At 42.6% G+C, this 7,729-nt stretch overlaps 1 pseudogene; it reads left to right on the forward strand.

Annotated features, from left to right (window-relative positions):
- The first annotated feature begins 433 nt into the window (after positions 1 to 433).
- LOC144289459 (small nuclear ribonucleoprotein G pseudogene) lies at positions 434 to 5,898 on the forward strand (annotated as a pseudogene).
- The last annotated feature ends 1,831 nt before the right edge of the window (positions 5,899 to 7,729 follow it).

Below are 7,729 nucleotides of genomic sequence, written 5' to 3' on the forward strand. Positions count from 1 at the left end.
TAGAGCCCAGCAAACCAAGCCCTATTCCCTGTCCTGGATGCTTCTGTTAAATTCACTTCCTGACTTTTAGCACTTACATGAGTAACTTACATAATCATGGGCCTGGAGATCAGGCCACAGTGCTCTCTGTAAATCTTACGGGGAAAAGAAAGTTAAAATAGGCAGATGGGGCCAGATTTTAAGAAGAGGAATTCGGGAAAAAAAAAAAAGAAGAGGAATTCGCATCAAATTTAATTTTTTTTTTTAATTTTTTTTTTTTTTTTTTTTTTATGATAGGCACACAGTGAGAGAGAGAGGCAGAGACACAGGCAGAGGGAGAAGCAGGCTCCATGCACCGGGAGCCTGACGTGGGATTCGATCCCGGATCTCCAGGATCGCGCCCTGGGCCAAAGGCAGGCGCTAAACTGCTGCGCCACCCAGAGATCCCTCAAATTTAATTTTTAAGTCAAATTTGTGTTCTTTCATCTTGTTAAGAGAGTCCCTGAGGCTAACCATTATAATTTTGTGTGTCCTTTTTTAAGTTTGGTCTTTGTATAGGTACCAATAAAATAATTGGTAGGATGAGAGCTCTCTAAAACAATTTTTTTCTTTTAAATATAGCCAATTCAGAGGCTCCATCATCTGGTCATTGACAAGTAGGATTTTACACTAATTTCAATAACAACTCAAACCAATAAGCCTTTTTGTGATAACCATAAACTCAAGAGGTTTGTACTCAAGGAGAGTACAAAAATGCGGCCCTAACAAGGTCCAAAAAGTTCACTCCCGAAGTTAGCCTGAAAAAGATCTAGCTGCAAATGGAGTACATCCACATTTCTGTCCAGCCAAATTAGTGACAACAAAGGTTGAGACAACAAAGGCCCCTCATGGACCAGGACCCCTTATGATAAATTCCCTTGAAAGCTGGTACAGTTGGACAAGGAGAATTCTGCTTATCAAATCCACAGGCAGTGGTTATCCCCTGAATGCACACCTGTACATGCGTCCTCCAGTTGGCAGAGACCTGAGAGAATATTCTCACTATTCATAAAGCCAAGCCCTCAAAACACAGAACAGGGCAAAAGAGAAACCATATTCGGGTTTTCTTATACGTATATCAACAGCTTTAGCTAAGCTAAAAGTGTCTCTCAGCCAAACTAACAAGTAGGAGGGATATGTGCCCCAGGGGTGGGGATTGTGTGGTGGTTTACAGTGTGCCTCATTACACAGAAATGTTTTTTGCGGTTGGCAGCTAACCTATGGTCAGTCCAATCTGTTCTGTGACTAACTTATCCTAACACAAGAGTCTTTGAGTTAGGTAGCATTTGCTCTAATAGCCATAATGTGCTAGACCATGCCCACAGCAGAGTTTGTCTAAGCGAACATTGGTCTGGTGAAAACCATGGACTCACTGTGCTGTGAGGCCAGGTCAAACAGCAGGCTCACAAGCCTTACACCTGCATCCTTCCCAATGGTTTTCTTCCTCATGACAAATGACACAATAGAGACAAAGGAAAACAGTGACCATCTCTAGGAGGAAAATGATCAACAAAAATCAAGAGTACTCCTAACAATTCTTTAGCCGAGTCAATAAATCCAAGGAACTAGTTGCACAAATATTTTCTCCCACTTACCTAAATTTTAAAAAAGAAAAAAGAGGGGAGAAAAAGAGTCACCACTCATACTTCTACCAGTAGCTGTGGGCAGAGATGTGGGAGACTGAAGTAACAATTCTTGCCTTCTGCTAGTGCTTATCAGAGATCCCAGGAGCTCTCTGCTGCAGCAGCTTCAAAGCAAGCAGTGTCCAGTCAATGGTTCATCCTGCCACCTGTGCTGACTATTGGGAAGGAAAAATCTTTCCTCTACCCTTGGCTGCTAAATTGACATAAGACAGATTAATAGAAGAAAAACATTTAATTTCATACATATGCGGACTCCACAAAGACCATTAGAGTCCAAAGACTAGTCAGTCAGTTGAGGCTTAAATGCCATCCTAAGCTAAGAAATGGGATGGGAGCCTGGGGCTCAGGGGGGGAGGGGGGAGGAGTATAATTCACAGGACCATAAGAAGAGCAGGTATTAGGGAATTAGGTGATTGCCCTGCTGTACAGATTAATCTTTCAATTAAAAAAGTTACCTTTGGTAAGAGCTCTCTTTCTAGGCCAAGACTGTTACTAAATTAATTTAAGTAGTTTAAGTACTTAAGAGAGAGAAATTTTTCTTGAGTATGCAGGTGATTGCCTTCAGTTCAAAATAATCCACATGCCAAATTGACATATTTTGGGATCATGTATTTTGCTCCCTTTCATATGATTCCATTTATGTGAGGTTCTTGAAATAGTCAAATTCATAGAGACGGAGTAGAACAGTAGTTACCAAGGGCTGGGGAGAGGCAAATGGGGAGTTGTTAGTAGGTACAGAGGTTTAGTACAGAATGATGGGAAAGTTCTGTAGATGGTTGGTGACGGTTGCAGAACAGTATGAATGTACTTAATGCCACTGAATTAAACACTTGGAAATGGACAAGATGGCAAATGTTATGTTACATGTGCTTTACCACAATAAAAATTTTAATTTAATTTTAAAAATGTAAATCAAATTCCATTTGGAGGCATATTTAAGCTTACTCAGTAGACACCATGAGCAAAGCTCACCCTCCCAAGTTGAAAAACTTATGGGCAAGAAATTATCATTGAAGTTAAGTGGTGGCCAACATGTCCAAGGAATATTACAGGGGTTTAATCTGTTTTTGAATCTTGTGATAGATGAATGTGTGGAGATGGCAACTAGTGGGAAAAAGAACCATATTGAAATAGTGGTAATATGAGGAAATAGTATCATCATGTTAGGAGCCTTGGAATGAGTATAAACAATGGGTGTGTTCATTAGAAGAAATCAACTGCTTCCACATGTCCTCTCTCCATATAGTACCTGTTTTTACTGCAATATAAAAATAAAGTCATGTGTGTTTTCATGTTAAACTTTTTTTGTTAAACTTTTATAATAGTCAAAAAATCAAAAATTTAAATCTACAGACTTGAATTACCATAGAGTCATTGTAAAAAATGGAAGACTTTTCAGACATCATTAAGTAGAAACAGTTGATTTTTATTTGCTTTTTATTTTATTTATTTATTTTTATGATAGTCACAGAGAGAGAGAGAGAGAGAGAGAGAGGCAGAGACACAGGCAGAGGGAGAAGCAGGCTCCATGCACCGGGAGCCTGATGTGGGATTCGATCCTGGGTCTCCAGGATCGCGCCGGGTCTCCAGGATCACGCCCTGGGCCAAAGGCAGGCGCCAAACTGCTGCGCCACCCAGGGATCCCTTATTTGCTTTTTAAAATATTTTATTTTTATTTTTTTAAAGATTTATTTTTATTTATTTATTTATGATAGACATAGAGAAAGAGAGAGGCAGAGACACAGGCAGAGAGAGAAGCAGGCTCCATGCCGGGAGCCTGACGCGGGACTCGATTCCGGGACTCCAGGATCGCACCCTGGGCCAAAGGCAGGTGCGAAACCGCTGAGCTACCCAGGGATCCCCCAAAATATTTTATTTTAAAAAAGATTTAATTTATTTATTTGAGAGAGGGAGTGCAAGCAGGGTTGGGAGTGGAGGAAGAGGGAGAGAGAGAATCTCAGGCAGACTCCATGCTGAGCTCAGAGCCCAAGATCCTGACCCTGAGCTGAAATCAAGAGTCAGATGCTTAACCAACTGAGCCACCCTGGTGCCCCTATTTTATTTTATTTTATTTTATTTTATTTTATTTTATTCTTGTAAGTAAACTACACCCACCATGGGGCTTGAACTCATGACCTCAAGACTGAGCTAGTCGGGTGCCTCTAAAAATAATTGAATACAAGAGAAGTCAAAGGATCCCAAGAAAGAAAATGTAACCATTGTACACTGCTTGGTTGTGCAGGTAATAAAGTTTATATAGTCTTAATCATATGAGCAATATTTATTGACTTTTCAACTTTTTAAAAATTTATTTGTTCATAAGAGACACACAGAGAGAGGCAAAGACACAGGCAGAGGGAGAAGCAGGCTTCTCACAGGGAGCCCGATGTGGGACCATATCCCAGGATCATGACCTGAGCCAAAGGCAGACGCTCAACCACTGAACCACCCAGGCATCTGACTTTTCGAATCTGAAAGCCAATCTGTAGACTCAGCAAAGAAGACAGTTGTGGTTACAGAACAAAGACATAAACACTATCCAATTTGACAGTATAAAATTAAAATCACAGATCATGGAAGTAGGGAGGCAAGAGAATGAGGCAATGGGAAGAGTAGGTGCCAGAACAGCCATATCTGATAAACTTGGACCTTAGATACTGTCTTGATTTGATAGAAAAACAGAAAACCTAAAGTTACAAGGATGAAAAATAGTGATAAAAACTCTATTGGAAAGAGTGGGAGATGGCAAGGTATAAGTGACTTAAATCCCCACACAGAGCAGGATGTTGATAACATCATTCATATATCCATGAGTAGATTTAAGAGCATAGGCCAATTATTCTGTAGATTGTCCCTCAGTTTGAGCCTTCCTGATATTTCCTTCTTGTTAGGTAGATCCAGGCTTTACATTTTTGGCAGAAATACTGTATGTGAACTGTCTAGGTTCATCTTATCAGGAGGTCCCTGATGTTACTTTATTTCAATATTGCTGACATTAAGTATGATCATTTGGTTAAGGTAGATGTCCACCAGTTTTTAGTACGTCAGTGTTTTGTAATTAGTAAGTTATAGGGAGATACTTGGAGACAAATGTGTCCTTTTTTTCCTAAGCTAGTTAGGGGAATGACAGGAGGCACTTGAGAAGAGGGTTTGGTAAAGGCTAGTTTCTGGGACCCAGTATCCTTTCTGTTCACCTGGTTCTCCCAGCCTGGAGAGCTCTACCATGACTTGCCATTGGTCTCCTCTAAGTCATCCATTTCTGCCTTGGGTATCTTCAGAGCCAGTGGCTAAATGAGGCCCTGTGATCATTTCTTTGAACCCGAGGCCTAGAAGATCCTAGGGCAATGGTTCTCAAACTGTTTTTGAATCTAAGACATAAAACAGAAGTTGTTTGGGTTCGAACAAGGGCAGTGCCCTAAAAGACCTTCTCTTTCCCTGCTGTTTGGGTTGAGGGCTCCCCAACCTGAAGCCTATGACAGTGTCGAAACTTCTGGCCTGGAAGCCTGGATAGCTCAGTGTTTGAGTGTCTCTGCCTTTGGCTCAGGTCATGATCCCGAGGTCCTGGGATGGCGTCCCATGTCGGGCTCCCCATGGGAAGCCTGCTTCTCCCTCTGCCTGTGTCTCTGCCTCTCTCTCTCTCTGTCTCTCATGAATAAATAAATAATATCTTAAAAAAGAAAGAAAGAAAGAAACTTCTGGCCCAAGAGACATACCAATGGCCACTGGATCCTTGGGAAAGCTGGCTTGGATCTTATCCGCCCCTCTTCCATTTCCTCAGACAGCTCTGACTTTGAATCCTGGGGCCACATGGGTCACTGACTTTGGAGAAGGAATTCTCAGCCTGTGCTCAAGCAGCATCTCAACCCCCTTATGCCATCCCCACTGCACTTTCTCTTTTATTTTCCTAAAATATAGACCATAGTCCAGAGACAAGGGCAAGGAGAAGGAACAGGGACAGGCTCCCCCCATCTCTCTGGCCTTGAACCTTCCAGCCTGGGATGCTGGAGGAGGCAGCCAGGTTGGATGTCCATACCCCAAACCTGGCAGATTTCCTGAGTGTTCTGTGCAACAGACCAGCCCCAACAGAGGGGAACCGGGATCAGGTGGATGACCTCAGCCACCAGGAGGAAGTGAGCTGGAGGAATTTTCACTTCTCCAAAGTCGTCTGTCCTGGTGCCTTGCAGAGCCTACATGACAAATAAGATGGGGGAAAGAGGGGGTAAAAAACGTTGGCCAGGAATGAATCTCAACTTTGTCACTAAACATAGCAGCCATGTGACCCTGACAGGTCATTTGTGTTTCTGGACCCTCAGTTGCCATTCAAAAACAGGGGCAGGTGGGACGCCTGGGTGGCTCAGCGGTTGAGCGTCCTCCTTTGGCTCGGGTCGTGACACCGGGGTCCTGGGATGGAGTCCCACATCGGGCTCCCTGCATGGAGCCTGCTTCTCCCTCTGCCTGGGTCTCTGCCTCTCTCTCTCTGTGACTCTCATGAATAAATAAATAAAATCTTTAAAAAAATAAAATAAAATAAATAGACAACTCCAACAGTTGTCTTGGAGAAATAACTGATCCTGCAGTGGGCTTTCCAAATTTTAGGAAATGCCATGCCACCCACATGGTTTGGGCCATGTCTTCATGCCAGCTCTACTACTACTTACCTGATAACTCCCCGTAATTGGTTTGCCTTTTAAACATGTCCTGAAGGGATGCCTGGGTGGCTTCAGCGGTTGAGCATCTGCTTTGGCTCAGGGTGTGATCTGGGGTCCCCAGATTGAGTCCCGCGTCAGGTTCTCTGCGTGGAACCTGCTTATCCTCCCTCTTCCTGTGTCTGCTTCTCTCTCTGTCTCTCATAAATAAATAAATAAAATATTTTTAAAAATAAAAATAAAATAAACATGTCCTGAAGAAATACTGCTCATGGGACACCTGGGTGGCTCAGTGGTTGAGCGGCTGCCTTAGGCCCAGGGCATGATCCTGGAGTCCCAGAATCGAGTCCCAATCAGGCTCCCTGTGTGGAGCCTCCTTCTCCCTCTGCCTGTGTTTCTGCCTCTCTCTCTCTGCCTCTCATGAATAAATAAATAAAATCTTAAAAAAAAAATACTGCTCATGAAATTGGCTTTATTTCATGTGTTATATTTTTCTACTCTACCTTAAAAGAAATAAACAATGATTTTTTTAAAAGATTTTATATCTCTCCCCTCCCCTCCCCCTACAGTCTCTGATTTAATGTCCATAGCTTTGTTTGTATGGAAAAGAAAGAGGCCCCAAATCTCTGTAATGATAGGTATTTTAACCCATTCAATATATTTTTGCAGAAACTCAAGTGGCCTGAGTCATGGCCAAGATTGTACAACCCCTACCTTTGGGTGTGGAAGGGAGGACCATGAGAGAGAGCAGACTATGTCACCCCAAAATATGCCACTTTGGCATATGGATTATTTTCAATTGAAGGCAGTCAAGACCCAGTAGACTCAAGAAAATGTTTACTTCTCCCTTAACTACCTAAAATAATTTAAGATAGGGAGAGCCTGGATGAGAAAGAGGGCTCTTACTAGAGGTAACTTTTTAGCTGAAAGATCTATCTGTATGGCAGGACAAACACCTAATTACCAAACATCTGCTCTTCTGATTGTCCTTTGAATTATCCTTCTCCTCTTTGAAGCCCCAGACCTCCATCCCATTCCTTAGCTCAGGATGGCATATAAGCCTCAATTGCCTGACTTGCCTTTGAGTCTCATATATTTTGGGCTCCCTTAGGTATGAAAGTAAATTTGTTTTTCTCCTGTTAATCTGTCTTATGTCAGTTTATTAGATCAGCCAAAAAACCTAGAAGGGAACAAGGGAAAAATTTCCCACCCCTACAATTGATATATCAGAAGCAGGATCTCTGCAGAGCAGGCTGTGTTTACACTTACCCTAACTAACTCTCAGAAGTGGCCTATTCTCCACTTATAGCAGGCCAGGCCAGGAGGCTTTCTGGTGGGGGGTGATCACATTGCCTCTTAGGCATAACAGTAACAGGCTCTCCAGACGTAAGCCAGAGCCTGATTTGAGTCTACATTTCAGGT

This window comes from Canis aureus, chromosome 19, assembly GCF_053574225.1.
Source record: "Canis aureus isolate CA01 chromosome 19, VMU_Caureus_v.1.0, whole genome shotgun sequence".
Classification (NCBI taxonomy): Eukaryota; Metazoa; Chordata; class Mammalia; order Carnivora; family Canidae; genus Canis; species Canis aureus.